Here is a 15,429-nt window from a genome sequence, read left to right as displayed (position 1 = left end):
ATTTTTCTAAAGAAGAGGTCCATTAAAGAGTCATCTGTAGGGCTGGGGATGCCAGCAGTGGACAGGACAGAGCCAGGGGGGGCAGGGCGCCCCTTCCCCCCTCTTTTTTGCAGCCCCTCACCTCCACCTCTTTCCACTTGTTTCCCCAGGGCCAGCTACATGCTTGTGTGACAGATCTTTTGCCACTGAGCAAATTTGCCAAGGGCTGCAGCAATTCCCCTATTACACAGTGGGACAGACCCCCAAGAATCCTGGGAACTGTAGTTTGTTAAGGGTGGTGAGATTTGTTAGGAGACCCCCATTCCCTTCACAGATCTACAGTTCCCAGAGTGGTTTAAAGACTCGATCCCTCTTCCCAGGGAACTCTGGGAATTGTAGCTTTGTGATGAGAACAGGGGTCTCCTAACAGCTCTCAGCACCATTAAGAAACTACACTCACCAGGATTCTTGGGGGCGGGGATCCATGTCTGTTTAAAGTGGTATGATTCTGCTATAAATACATAGTGCAGATGGGGCTGTACTTAAGAGCATTCATTCTTGTTGCATTTAATATCCCCCAAATAACTAGAGACGTAGGAATAAGCACAGATGGTTTGAAACGCAGCGTGGAACACTTCCCTAAATAGCACCAATCTTTCCCAGCTTCACGAGGGAAAACAGGCACAGCCAAAAACCCTCTCATGCAGAAATCTGATCTTCCTACTCTGGCTTTGTGCAGGTCGGCGTCACCTTTGCACTGATACAATCACAGAGGTAATGAAGCTTTCCAAGAACTGAATTTGCTAGATCAAAGCAGGCGATTTTGCGTGAAAGCTCCTCTGGAAGTTGAAGTATCCATATTAGTCTGTTGCAACAAAACCAACAAGGCGTGTTGTGAAGCCTTAAGGGCAAAGTGGTCTATTATGTCATACACGTTCACGGACTATAATCCCCTTTATCAGATGCATAAAGTGTTGTAAACACACAGAGGCCTCCTGGGTGCAGTGGGAAGGAAGTGAAAACAGTGAGGTCAGATGGCAATGAAACACAAAACATCATCTGTGATAATGCAAATAAATCTTAACGGTGAGCCAATGCGAATAAGCCTTGCAAAAAGCTCACTTGGATATTATCTAATCCTGCCACACCTTCTATATTACTGACAATAAACACAGCTAGCATTTTGCAGCTATAAAATCAACACATACCTGGCTGGCACTGGGAATCACCCAGTCTGTGGCAACCCTAAGCAAAACTTAAATGTCTGCCATTTAAGTAACCATTTACAGCACCAGTAATGGGCAATGACAACAGTTAACTAAGCTTTGCTTGGTTAACTAAAGCCTCTGATGTGTGAGAGGAAGCCATTGTCTCCATTCAGGCCTAAACAAATAGAATCAAACTTCTGAAGTTCCTTTGCTGAAGAAAAGGTGACTTTCAGGTCAACAGCAGAGAATGAGGTAAGACACATGGGATATAGATTACCTTCCAGCTATCTGCTGCTGCCGCCTATATAGGATGGACTGGACAGAAAAAAAGAAACAGGCACAGGTCTGACATGGAAAAACTGGAAACGTTCAGAAACCAGTGGGAGAAAGCTCCAACAAGCACATGCACAGGTTTCTAGTCCATAAGATTCCCAGTGTCCCCTCCCCGCTTTCCTGAGTCAGAGGTAAACATAGAGGTAAAGAATTTCGACTGAGCAAAGCTAAGGCTGATGCATCAGTGCTTATTCATTTCAGCTCCATTGTTTCTTCCTTAGCAGAGCCGCTGGTTGTGTGGGATGTGAGGGGTCAGTGGGCAGCTCAGACAATCCTATCAAAAAACTAAACAAAGCACTGAAACAATGCCACTGGAACCAGAATGGCCTTGGCAGTCTCTGCTGCTTTGCAACAAAAGTCAGTAGACAAATGCATTGCTAGTTTGGATGTTGGTGGCTCTCTCAAACACACAGACATGGACTGGAAGGAAGGGGGGATCCTACCATGCCAATGAGTGTACTCATTGGCACTGTGATGGCCTGGGACTCACGCTCGGACTCGGAACCAGGGGAGACTCACTCTGCACCGGATCCTTTGCCTCAGGCATCATCTGAACCAAGTCTGGGGCCTGATCCTGAAGGGTCCCAGTCTGCACAGGTTCCCTTGCAACAAACACCATATGGGCCAAGTCAGGGGCCTGAGCCTGCCCTGGCTTCAGATGCGGGGATGACCTCATCGCCTTCAGCTGGGCCATCGTTTACAGCTGCTCCACTACTGGCTTGGTCAGGGGAGGCTGAGGTGGCCCCTGGGTCTAGTAAGCCACTGATGTCTCCTGAGCTGCAGAGACTAAGGTCTGAGAGAAGGAGAGGCCTGAGTATTCGCAGGAGGAGTGCTCGCCTTCGGGCGAAACAGGGAGGTGAGTCGCCGGGGGGATCAGGACAGGCCGATACCCCGACAAAGATAAAAGGCTGTCGGACCCTGCCAAAGTTGTGGGAGCAACTTTGCTGAATGCTAGACGCTGCCCCTGTCCTTGCCTGGTTTCCTGCCTCGTGTCCTGCCTTGGCCCTGTCGGACTAACTCCTAGCAGAACCTTTGGATTCTGGACTGGACTGCATTTCACAGGTTACCCCTGGGCCCAGGGAAGATCTTTTTGAAGTACAGGTAGATGTAACATAGTAATTCAACCAGATAAGGCCGCAATTTGTGTCCCTTGGTTGATTTTGTTGCTTCTGTAAACACTCTGGTGAAATGATAGGCTGCAGAAAGGCCAGACCAGGAAAAAGCTGAGCGCAGCTTACGGATGACCTACCAAGTACCAACATACAGATCTACCTCTGGGGATCGGTAGGTCTGGAGAAAGTAACCTCTGGTGATACCGCCAGCCACAGGGAACCTCTGGGAGCTGGCTGTTGTTGTTTTTTTATACCGCGCTCTTCATCCTGTATTTTTCTATCCAGTATTTTTATCTTGTGAACCACCTTGAGATCACAGCCTGCTGGGCTTTCGCCAGGGGGGTGGAGGTAATGAGAGAGAAAGACACTTCCATCATTCTGTCTATTTCCAGGCTTTGGTGGGGGAAATCACAAATGGATCTCCCCTCTCATTGGGAATAATATGGGGGGAAATCAAAGAGAGAGATTTAGACCAGAGCTGACCTAAATCTTGGCCCAGCTTGGGGCTATGTCAGGTGGCTGAGATGCAATCTCTTCTTCTCCAAGTTCTTTACCAGTCGTCTGCTCACCTGTTTTGGCCTTACCAAAGATGGGCCAGGACCACGGATAGCGGAGGGAAAAGGGGTTGCTGGTATCAAACTAGTATCAGAGCGCTCTCTTGCGCTCTTATTCTTCATTGTTGGAGAGGGAACTCCAACCTTTCCAAAGGACAACTGGGATGCCCTCCCAGGGGCTTTCAGACTGTTATCATGAGGATGCTGAGGGAAATTGCACTAAAGTCAAAGAAGCTTTTAAGGCCAGTTTTACAGGAAGACACAAAGTTATATATGAAAAAGGGGGCGAATATACAGTAAAGGGCTGGGGATGTGGAGAAGCTTTTATTTCTGATTCCTGTAAGTGTGTGTAGAGCCTTGCAAAGTGCTTTCAAACAGTGGCGGGAACTTCAAGCCCTTGGGCCAAATACACACACACAAACACCCAGTCTATCTCTACATCCCTCAGTGCTATCTCTCTCCCATCCAGTCCCTCAGGGCTCTCTCCAGGGCATACCCTTCCAGTGCTACACCGCTCGTTGGTTGTGCTCCCCCTCCTCCTTGGGTGCTTCTGCCTGGCTGAAATGTGTTCCTTGAAACACCTCTTAATTGCCCAGGTGGGGAGAGAGGTGTGCAGCAAGCTCCCAATGTTACATGGCTTGAATAGAACCCTTCACACCAAGGCAAGCATCTTCTCTGTTGCCCCACCCACTTTTGGGTCCTGGCCACACCCTCCACTGGTTAAAGGCCCCTGGGGCATAGCCCTTTGCAGGAACGTGGCCCCGGACAGATAAAAGGTTCCCTGCACCCCTGCCTTAAAACGTGTTTCCCAAACTTGGTTATCCAGCTACGTTAGGACTACAATTCCCATCATCCCTGACCGCCGGACCTGCTAGCTAGGGATGATGGGAGTTGTAGTCCAAAAACAGCTGGAGGCCCCAGTTTGGGAAACCCTGCTTTAAAGAAAGACATGATCAGAGAAGAAGGGACAGTTGCAGCTGGACCTGTATCTCATCTCGGAAACAGCGGACGCTGTAAAGATTGATGGTCTCAGAACAGCCTATCCCTCTCGGATCACCTTCCTTCACCTCTGTATTGTGTGTATATCAGCATATAAACAGCAGAGGTGGGGAAGCCAAGCCCAGAACACACTGTACCTGATGTACATACAAATGAACCCCTTGGCAGTGGAGCTAGGGCTGTGCATTCCTGCGGAGAGCAGCTTAAGTGTTTGGCCTGGGCACAGCTGCCAGGTCCTGATCTCTCTAGAGACCTGCAGGGAACATCAGCTTTACTTGCCAGTTAGAATGGCATGGAGGCAGGCGAGTCCCGCCCCCCCCCCCCTTGCTGAGTCCTGGAAAGAAACTGGCTAATAATGCATATCTTTGGGGCTACCATGCCTCCTCCCTATGGATTTGTTCCTACCTGCTGATCCATCACCCCCCCCCCATAAACTGCATGGGGATTATTAAATTGTGGGTGGACATAGCAGTCAACACAGAGATTTCTCCAAGTGGTTCTTTATAAGTAAGCTGGAACTGAACTGAACTGCAAACAGCTCAGCCGGCCTGCTTTTATAGGCAGCTGGCTGTCAACACTGTAACAACAACCCAGGGTTTCCCGCCTAAATTAACTGACGTAGACCTGAGTGAAAACTATATACACAATGCCCCTGGTGGCCAGGGTGAGAACTTCATTACATAGCAGAGATGGTGCTGCTGGTTCTCGCCAGTCCAACTTGCGGAAATAAAACCAAATGCAGTGGTACTTTGGTTCTCAAATGCCTTGGCACTCAATTTGGTACCCAAACACTGCAAACCCGGAAGTAAGAGTTCCGGTTTGCGAACGTTTTTCAGAAGCCGAATGTGCTCCGTTTTGAGTGTTACGCTCCTGATTTGAGTGCCACACTTCCGTTTTGAGCATTACACTGAGGTCTGTCTGTTTTTGCTATTTACAGTGGTACCTCTGGTTAAGAACTTAATTCGTTCCGGAGGTCCGTTCTTAACCTGAAACTGTTCTTAACCTGAGGTAACGCTTTAGCTAATGGGGCCTCCCGCTGCTGCCGCGCTGTCGGCGTGCGATTTCTGTTCTCATCCTGAGGTAAAATTCTTAACCTGAGGTACTATTTCTGGGTTAGTGGAGTCTGTAACCTGAAGCATTTGTAACTGTATTTTGCGTTTTTGTTTTTGCAGCTCTTTTTGTTTTCTTTTTGTGACTCTGTGGAACCCAGTTCACCTACTGATTGATTGATTTTGTGACTGCAGTACATTGTTTATTGCTTTCATTTTATGGATCAATGGTCTCGTTAGATAGTAAAATTCATGTTTTTAAAAGGGGTTGTTTTTAAAAGTCTGGAACGGATTAATCCATTTTGCATTACTTTCTATGGGAAACCGCACCTTGGTTTTGGAACGCTTTGGTTTTGGAACGTACTTCCGGAACAGATTAAGTTTGAGAGGCAAGGTACCACTGTATCCTAAAGACACCATAGTCTTCAGTGACCTTTGTTCCAAGGAAAGCTGGAACCCCTGGAGCCTCTCACCACTTGGAGACCAGGGTGTGCACAGCAATAGCTAATCAAATAGTCAACCAATAGTTAGGAACAATCTGGGTAGGAAACCTGTGGCAGGGGCAGACTTTGGTCTCAACTTTCAGTGGTGCAAGTCCAAAATTTGGCACACCCCTCTCGCTTCATTGCTTCCCTTCCCTTCCCTACTTCATAGTTGCAACCTTTTGTTTATCAATACTCTTCTATGTTGTTTCGAAATGTGCTTTCTGCAAACATATTGCATCCAAATTTTGTTTCAGTGACACGTCTTGTTTCGTTTCTCGTAACTTTATTTGGTCCATATACATCCCAGCTCAATTTTTAAAAATCCACCTTAATTTCTTATTTGAATTTAATCTGTTTTCTATGTTTAAGAGTCTTGTTCCTTCTGTTCTTGCTCTTCCTGCTCCCTTTCTTCTGGATAGTTCTAGATAGTTTCTTCTGGATAGTTCTGCCCATGTGATAGTCCCCCCCCCCCAGCACTTTCCTGTATTTCCTCTGAACTTATATGCTCTGCTTCTGAAAGGTCTCAACACCTTTGTTTCTTCCCTTTGTACGTAAATGAAATGCCTTCAGGAAGTTCCCATCTGAATGGGATGGCATTATTTCTCAAAGCATCAGCGAGAAAGTTATAATTGCTCCTTTTCTTTAACAATCTCATTGGTATCTCAGAGTTATGATCTTTTGGTCATCAATCTGGATGTCCTTCTGGTAGTAAAAAGGTAATAAGGTAAGAGACCCCTGGACGGTTAAGTCCAGTCAAAGGTGGCTATGGGGTGAGGCACTCGTATCGCTTTTCAGGCCGAGGGAGCTGGTGTTTGTCCACAGACAGCTTTCTGGGTCATGTGGACAACATGACTAAACTGCTACTGGCGCAGGACCATGACGAGTGCCAGAGCACACAGAAACACCGTTTACCTTCCCGCCGCAGCAGTACCTATTTATCTACTTGCACTGGCGTGCTTTCAAACTGCTAGGTTGGCAGGAGCTGGGACAGAGCAAGGGGAACTCACCCCGTCATGGGTTTTCAAACCGCCGACCTTCTGATTGGCAAGCCCAAGAGGCTCAGTGGTTTAGACCACAGCTTCACCTGCACTGGTAGTCCATCTGCAGTGGCCAGTGCAGTGGAACTGGTCCCACTGCCCTACCTCCACCCCTTTGAATGTTGCCGAACTGCAGCTTCCAGCCATCCCTGACCACTGGCCAGGCTGTCTAGGGCTGATGAAAATTCCAACAACATCACTTGGACCATCACACAGGATTCCCCATCCCAACTCTGGTTCTTTACTTTCTGACTCACGCTAGCTCTTTACGATGTGCGAAGGTGCTTCTTGCTGCAGCTGCTGTTAAACTATTTTTTTTTACTGCTGTCTTTTTATCACTGTTTGTTCCTTCTATTGCTGGTGTGGGTGTTTTTTTAATTGCCACTGCAGTTTACTGCTTGGTAAGCCTCCTTGAACTATAGGAGAGAAGGGTATAAACATTCTAAACAAGCAAATTGCTTCTGAAGGGCATCTTTCTCAGGTGTTTTGAGTCCTTTCCTGAGTGCTTTGAATGGGAGAGGCATCCGGCCCTGGGGAAAAAGACTAAAGATACACACCACACAACCAAAGCCCATGGCTTCCTCCAAAGAATCCTGGGAACTTTAGTTTGCCCCTCACAGAGCTGCAACCCTCAACATTCTTACTGAACTACAGTTCCCATGATTCTTTTGGAAAAGACATGTGTTTTAAATGGATGGTGGAGGTGTGATTATCTTCAGAGCAGGAGGCGTGTTTTTCCATGTGAGAGAAACTCCAGTTTTAAGAGAGAAGGTAGAGCTCTCGCTGATAGGCAGAAAGCATCATGCGGTGTGCATGGTCCTCTCTGCCTATCTGATATGGTGAGGGAGTGAATTTGCTGCCCCCTAGGAGCATCCTGCCAACCTAGCAGCTCAAAAGCACAAAGTGCAAGTAGATAAATAGGTACCACTCCAGCAGGAAGGTAAATGGCGTTTCCGTGCGCTGCTCTGGTTCGCCAGAAGTGGCTTAGTCATGCTGGCCACATGACCCGGAAGCTGTACGCCGGCTCCCTTGGCCAATAAAGCAAGATGAGCGCCGCAACCCCTGAGTCGGTCACGACTGGACCTAATGGTCAGGGGTCCCTTTACCTTTAGGAGCATCAAAGCTAGCTGTGTGTCTATGCTGAATCTATGTACTTGTGAATACATTCCAAACTGCCGTAAATCTCCTTCTGGAGGAAGCCAAACCCAGTGAGCCCTACCATTCCTGGCTAACGCAACCTCTTTTTATCTTTGTAAAGGCTGAAATGGTACTTTTTGAAGGCTCTTTGACACATCTCTTGCAGCAGTGGGATCTGAACCTAGAGTCAAGGTGGGGCCACAAGGGCAGTGGCAGTTGTATTCATGCCGATCAGGCTGGTGTAAGACGAGGCAGCAATGACGAGCCTCCCCTCTGAAGGGCTGCCCAGTCCAAATCTGGCCGGAAGATGAAAGAACCCAAGGAGGGAGAGCAAGACTGATCTTGAAGTCACCCCTGAGAGTTAGCACAGCACCTGAACAGCAAACATATCACCTGGCCATAGTCTTCTGCACCTTGGCAAGATGTTTTGTATTTCTATTTGAATCACAGGGATTATTCTAAATTTGCATCCACAAATATAGATTAGCACGTTCGGTTTCCATGCACAGCGGTGTCCTCTTTTGCCCCCGCCTTAATGAGGCATTCAGTGGCCACCCTGGGTCTATGCCAGTAGTTTTCCAAACCAAGCTGTGGGTTGTAGCTCAGTGGCAGAGCATCTGCCTTGCAGGCAGGAAGTCCCAGGTTCGATCCCCAGTGTCTCCAGGTTGGGCTAGGAAAAGCTTCCTCCCTGTAACCCTGGAGAGCTGCTGCCAGTCCGTGTCTGCAGCACTGAATTAGGTGGACCAGTGATCTGACTTGGCATAAGGCAGCTTCCTATGCTCCTAAACCTAGAGGAATTTATTTTATTATCTCAGGGTTGTTCATAGCATACATTCTCTCTTAGATGCAGCTCTTAAAGATGCCTTTGGGCATAGGCTCAGATCAGCTTCCAAAGATGCCTTTGCTCCTTCACCTTTTGGGGTTTGGCTGCAGGCCAGTGGCAGAGCATGGAGACCTGAGGAGGGTGGTGGGGTCCACAGTGGCCTCCGGGAGGGTGCCTGCCTGCCTGCCTGCTGCCCCCCGAGAGCTTCCCTTCGCTCTGTCATTTCCGCTGACTTGAAATTCACCAGTGACCCCGGCACTTCTGAGAACAACCCCAGGCCCCTTTCTCGGCTGCTCTGGGCACAGACGGGACATTGTTAGGGAGTTCGATGGAGAACAAGCGCTCCATTGACTCGGATGTGAGAACGGCAGCCCCGGAGGGAGGGCAAGGGGGCTTGGCCTTTTGTTCCGGCTCCAGATGAGGCACTAGGAGCCAGTGACAAAAAAAAAAACCCCTAGAAAAGACAGGGTGGGGGTGGCACAGAGCCTTAGGACTGCTCCCCCTCCCTGTCAATCCCTTCTTGGGTGTGCTTTGACTGCGGGATGCAGCCACCGTGCCTAATGAGAGCCGTGTTGTCTGGGTGGCTTTAAGAAGGACAGGGAGAAAAGGAAGAGGGTGTTCTGTGTCCCAGGGTGGGGAGATGAGTCTTCTTCAGATCGGGGGGAGAGGGCAGGAGGAACGCCAGTTTGGAGGAAAGCAAGGGGCCGTGGCATTGCCTGATGTTGTCCCCGAGTCACACACAGCCCCTTGGAAGGGTAGGGGGTGGCTTTGCATCTCCAGCCTTGGAGAATGGGGTGATTCAACTGGTGTTTTCCTGAGCCAGCGCAGCTGCATGCGCTTGAGCCAGAGCAATGGCCTGTGATGCTCCCCCTTGGCTGTGAGCCAGTTCCTGCGGGGCCTTTTGCACAGATGTCAGCGAGAGTTCAGCAGGGTGGCATGCTCCAGGAAGCAGGAGGCCTCCCCACCCCCTTTGCAATCCTGCTCCAAGGAACATGCCTTTTATAACCAAGTCAGACCATTGGTCCCTTTTTTGGCCACATTTGACTGGCAGTGGCTCTCCTGAGTTTTCAACTCCCAGCCCCGTTTGGAGATGGCGGGGATTGAACCTGAGACCTTCTGCGCACACAGCAGATCCTCTGCCACCGAGCTACAGCTGGGAGCCTGAAACACAGCCCTCTTTCATCTTTTTAAAGGTTATGGCAGTATTTTCACAGCACAGCTAAAAATGTGTGCCAATGGGCTGTGCAGCCAACCTTTGACTTGCCCCCATCTTTTCTTTGGTTAAAAAACATGGATACAAAGGTTTTGTGCCCTAAATAGCTGTTTCCTCTCCTTTCATCTGCTTTCACGCTGGCAAGGGCCTCCCAGGTTGATTTCTGCTGGGTAGACAAGAGATGTTCAAGGTGGCTTGTGTCCATCTGAAAGGAAGCAGCGCTCAAGTGTTTCTTCCTACAAGGAAACCATGGTGATGGGCTGAACTGTTTTGGGGGTTGTATTCCACAGCTTAAAACCACATAGAAGAGCCTGGGTCTATTTTGAAATTGACAGGGCTTCTCCCTTGTGACAAATCAGTGTTTTCACCACTCCCTTGGCCCAGGCTGGAGGTCTCCGGCATGCAATGTGAAGTTTGCTACTTGTGCTCAGGGCAGGCACAGAATACCTAGCACAAACTCAGGGCAGCCCTTGTCTGTTTTGAGCCCCTCTCACAATGGTCCAAGACCTCTAGTGGGAGAAGGCTGGGCCCACACAGAGAGGTTGAGCCTCTTTGTTATGTGCTTGGCATAGGTTGCAGAATCCCTCCAGACTTTAGGGTGACTGGATGTGAAAGAGGAAAGTTGCTATTGGTGCAGAAGAGGTGTCCACCTCAATTCCCCTCTTGTACACACAGCTAGTGAAAATACTGGAGTCCTATCCTCTTTTGCACCCACAATATTCTCTGGAGGTTTTTTTTTTAATCATTTCAGAGCCTCTCCAATTGTCCTTTTCATTGTGCATTCATGGTGATTTGTGCTCAATAAAATGGTAGCGGGGTCATTTATACACAAACCCACTTTCAATACTGCAAAAGATTCTGGGGGTGGGCGTACCGCTTCATTTCCAATCAGTGCCTGTCTTGTAGTAACTTCCCACTGAAATCCTCTTAGCTTTCTGTACTACTAATGTTCCCAAGTAAATTTTCGTCCCACTTTTGTTGCAAGAAGACTGTCCTTTCAGATGGCAATCATGCAATAACATTGGAGAAACACCAGTCTGGGGGAGCCCCTTTGAATCCAACCATTGTGCTAGCAGGAAGCGGTGCTCTGTGTTCTTCAGCGTTCAATTCCAGCAGCTGAAGCAGGGTGTTGTGTTCTCCCGCAGTAACTCTGCTGCTGTCTGAGAGCAAATCTCAGGGGGGTTGTTCATGCAAAGTATTTCTGGAAAGCCCAGAGGCGCAGAAAGTGCATGCAGAAATCTTTGGTGCCAGGCGATTTCTGTTCCCAAAGTGTTGGCTGAGGTTTCCTGGACATCATTCCATTACAACTAAAGCAAGACTCACCCACATATGCAAAGGAACTCCATCACAAGGTGTAAAAAGGGGAGATAGATAAGTTCAGGATTTATGTGGAGGGTGAGCAGGACACCCACCTGTTATCAACCTCTGTTGGACTCTGTTTAGCAGGTTCAGAATTAAATGTCTCAACAACAGTTGTTTTAAATTACTTTCTTTTGACCCCAGGTGCTTAGAAAAATCTCTCTAAATCTTCCTACAATTTCTACTTAAGTATTTTTATTTACTTACTTGATTGGGAGGGGGGCTGCCCCGTGCCCACGCCCATGGATGAACCTGATGCAGAGATAGTAGGGACTTTGTAGGGCATAATAGAGGAATGCTAGCAGACCTCAGAAGTGCAGATTGTGAATTTGAGATTGCAGGACATTTGCCAGCGCTAGACCCAAAGAGGGGCTCTGTCACCTTTAGAAGCTGCTCGGGAGAAATTCCTCCAGGCACTGCTTTGCCTGAGACAGCTCTGCAATTTGAAAAGCCCTTCTGGTAACGTGTATTAACTCACTACCTCCAGCTCTGGCACACTGGTGGTTGCGTCTAGGCCTTGAACTTCTGCTCCAAAGTGCCCTGCGCTGCTGATGATATACCACTGCCTCTTACAGCTGTGCAGAAAAATTATTATTATTCACATCATTTCTATACCGCTTTATATTTATTTTAATCTCCGGGCAGCAGTTAAGTCAATTTGAGGCACCATATAAGTGATTTGAGTCAATTTGAGGCACTAGATAAGTGATCATCATAACCAGCAAGTCATCATCAAAGCTGAGTGCCATGTTTGGCAGCCCCTGTTTATAAGCCTCATAAGAAGATAAGAAGCACTCTCCTGGACTAGGACAAATGTCCACAGAGTCCAACCTTCTGTTTCCCATAATGTGCCAGTCAGGGGCCCTGGGAAGCCCACAGCGCGAGTCTCCCCAGTCCTGGGACTCCCAAACTCATCTGGTCGCTGCACCTGCCGGCTTCCTGCCTGTCTCAAAGGCACAGCGCTTGGGTCAGCGGGGGGTGGGGGGAATGTGCGCTAAGGGGGGAGAGCGCCGGACCCGCCTTTCGCGCTGCAAAGGCCGCCTTTCTGCCTTGGATGGCGCCATAAATCAAGGCAGAGGCGCCCTCTCCGCCTTCCCTTCCCAAGAGAGGAATCTGGGCTCGCTCGCCCATAGCGTCTCCATCTTCCCGTCGCCGATCCTCTCCGGCTCCGCTTTGCTGGGAAGCGGCCCAAGGCACAGTTACGCAACGCGCCCGCCAGCCCGGTTCGGGAGCCAAGCGGCGGAGGGGCGCCCTCTAGTGGGCAGCGGAGGCGCCGCGTCGCCTCGGATTTTGGAAAGCAGCCTTCTTGGGGTGGGGGAGACAGGGTGCCTGCGCCTGATGACGTGCTCCCCGTGCCCATGGACTGTGCGGGAGATAAAAAAAAACCCCTTTCCCCCTTTGGAACTGGCCGCCCTCAAAAGAATCTGCCCAGAACGTGGTGGTAGAATGGACTGTACTATTTGAGAGCCGGGGAGGGGGCAGAGAGAAAGAAACCTTCCCCCTATATTTTAAGGCAGAGGTTTTCAACTTTTCTGGGTCCACGGCTCCCTGGACCAACTGCATTCTTTCTGCGGCACCCCCGTGGGGCTCAGGAGCAGTCCTGGATTTCCGTATATGCTAAACAAGCTATAGCTTAGGGGCCCACTCTCTTGGGGGCCCAAAAAAAACTAAAGAAAAAAAACACCTGGATGTATATTTCCAAAATATAAGATAAAAAACAAATAAAGCAAAACCTACATACAGCAACAGTGTTTTGTGTTGTGTAGGCTCCTATGATGTAAGTAATGGGCCCTGCCTGCTAGCCTGCTCCCTAAAATATCACTGGTTTGCTCATTTCTATATATAGGGTTGTTATTTGTTGTTCAGTCATTTAGTTGTGTCCAACTCTTTGTGACCCCATGCAACAGAGCATGCCAGGCACTCCTGTCTTCCACTGCCTTCCACAGTTTGGTCAAACTCATGCTGGTAGCTTCGAGAACACTGTCCAACCATCTCGTCCTCTGTCGTCCCCTTCTCCTTGTGCCCTCCATCTTTTCCAGGGAGTCTTCTCTTCTCATGAGGTGGCCAAAGTACTGGAGTCTCAGCTTCGGGATCTGTCCTTCCAGTGAGCACTCAGGGCTGATTTCCTTCAGAATGGATAGGTTTGATCCTCTTGCAGTCCATGGGACTCTCAAGAGTCTCCTCCAGCACCATAATTCAAAAGCATCAATTCTTTGGCGATCAGCCTTCTTGATGGTCCAGCTCTCACTTCCATACATCACTCCTGGGAAAACCATGGCTTTAACTATACGGACCTTTGTTGGCAAGGTGATGTCTCTGCGTTTTAAGATGCGCTCTATAGGGATGCCTAATATAAAGGGCCTCATTACCGTCAGTAGCTTATGGCCCCTTCAAACCTAAATCCAGCCCTGCTCAGGAACCTAGTTATGTCACCCCTTGCCTGCCTCTCACCCTTTTTCAAACACCCTCCCTTGTAGGTGTTCAAACACCCTCCCTGGGAGTCCTCTGGGCAGCCGCTGCTGCCGCCCCTGATCTCTGAGCTTCCCCCCTTCCCCCCAAGAGAAGTGCTTCCTGACACTGCCCCACGGGGCTCCCTTCCTGACACTGCCCCATGGGGGTTTGGCTCGAAACCTGCTTTTGCCACCTGAGACAAAGGGCAAGATGGCATCAACAGCTTCAAGAAACTTTAAGGCCAATAGAAAAACTGGAAAGAACTGAGCATTAGGATGCTGATCAAATGCTTGAGGAGAGGTTTGTGGAAGAGATTTGTAAAAGAGATTTAGATTTGTTTTTTTTTTGTGGGGGTGGGAAACCTTCTGGGAAACGTTAACACAAAAAAAACCAACAACCCAGGGGCTTTCGTAGAGCCAAATTATTATTATTATTATTATTATTATTATTATTATTATTATTATTGACATTTGTATACCACCCTTCATCCAAAGATCGCAGGGCAGCTCGCATCATACAAATCGCAAAATGAGAACACAAAAACACATACTAAAAAATAAAATCTGGTCAGGATTGTATCAGCACTTTGCAGCAAAGGTTCAGTAATGCATAACCCTGCACAGATGGGAAGCAGGATGATACTAGACTCCAAGCGAAGGATGGAAGGAATCAGCAAGAGGATGTTGGAAAAGATTCAGAGGGCGATGCAAAGCTCTGAAACTAGATTTGAGTCGCCTGTCTCTTGCTTCCCAACACCACAAAGTGGAAGGGACCACTAGTCCCAGGATAAATTTGATGAGCATGGCAGTCATGTCTGTAAAGTCATATACATTGCCACAAGATGTACAGCAGAGAAAGGTAACTCTAACATGTGTGTTGGAGAAGTCCAAATAAGCCCTGGAGCTGCTGATGAGACAGGTGTGAGGAAGCAGAGCTCCATGGCTGTGGCTGTCAGAAAGGAAGTGTACACACAGGATTAAAGCCTAATTTTAGAATGAATCACCATGCCAGTGAATTGCCAATAAGGGACAGAATGGCAGAGAGGCGCTTTTAAATCCATTGTGCATTTCTGCCCGCTGCAGGATCAGCATTTGAGTTACCAATGCAGGGAAATGCAAAAGCAAAATTAAACTCTAACCCCACTTTCAGGATTTCAGCTAGGGCTGCAAAGGGCGTGTGGGTGCACCATTGCTCATTTAAATGTTTCACCTGCAGCAATTAGAAGGTGAGCATGTTTAGCTTCAGCAGTTAAAAAATCCAGAAGCACTGGAGCAAGCCAGGTGAGTTTCCCCCCCAACCAGTTAGCAGCTCATTCCATTTGTAGTGTTACACATTAAAACAAAGCAAGAAAACCCTTTGAAAGAGCTGAGGCACTTGGATTTGCTCACTGTCATCTTCAGTCAAAATAAAAAATTCCTTCCAGTAGCACCTTAAAGACCAACTAAGTTAGTTCTTGGTATGAGCTTTCGTGTGCATGCACACTTCTTCAGATACACTGAAACAGAAGTTGCCAGATCCTTCTATATAGTGAGAAGGTGGGGAGGGGTATTACTCAGAAGGGTGGTGGGAATGGGAGATTGGCAGATAGCTGAGATGAGCCTGTTGACGACTCTTAACGACTGCAATAGGTCTTACAGGAAAAGGCAAGGGGTGAGAAGGTGAAAAATGGCTTAGTCATGTATAATGAGAT

Source organism: Podarcis vaucheri, assembly GCF_965113315.1.
Source record: "Podarcis vaucheri genome assembly, chromosome: 7".
Classification (NCBI taxonomy): Eukaryota; Metazoa; Chordata; class Lepidosauria; order Squamata; family Lacertidae; genus Podarcis; species Podarcis vaucheri.
Note: the sequence above shows the minus strand (reverse complement) of the source record.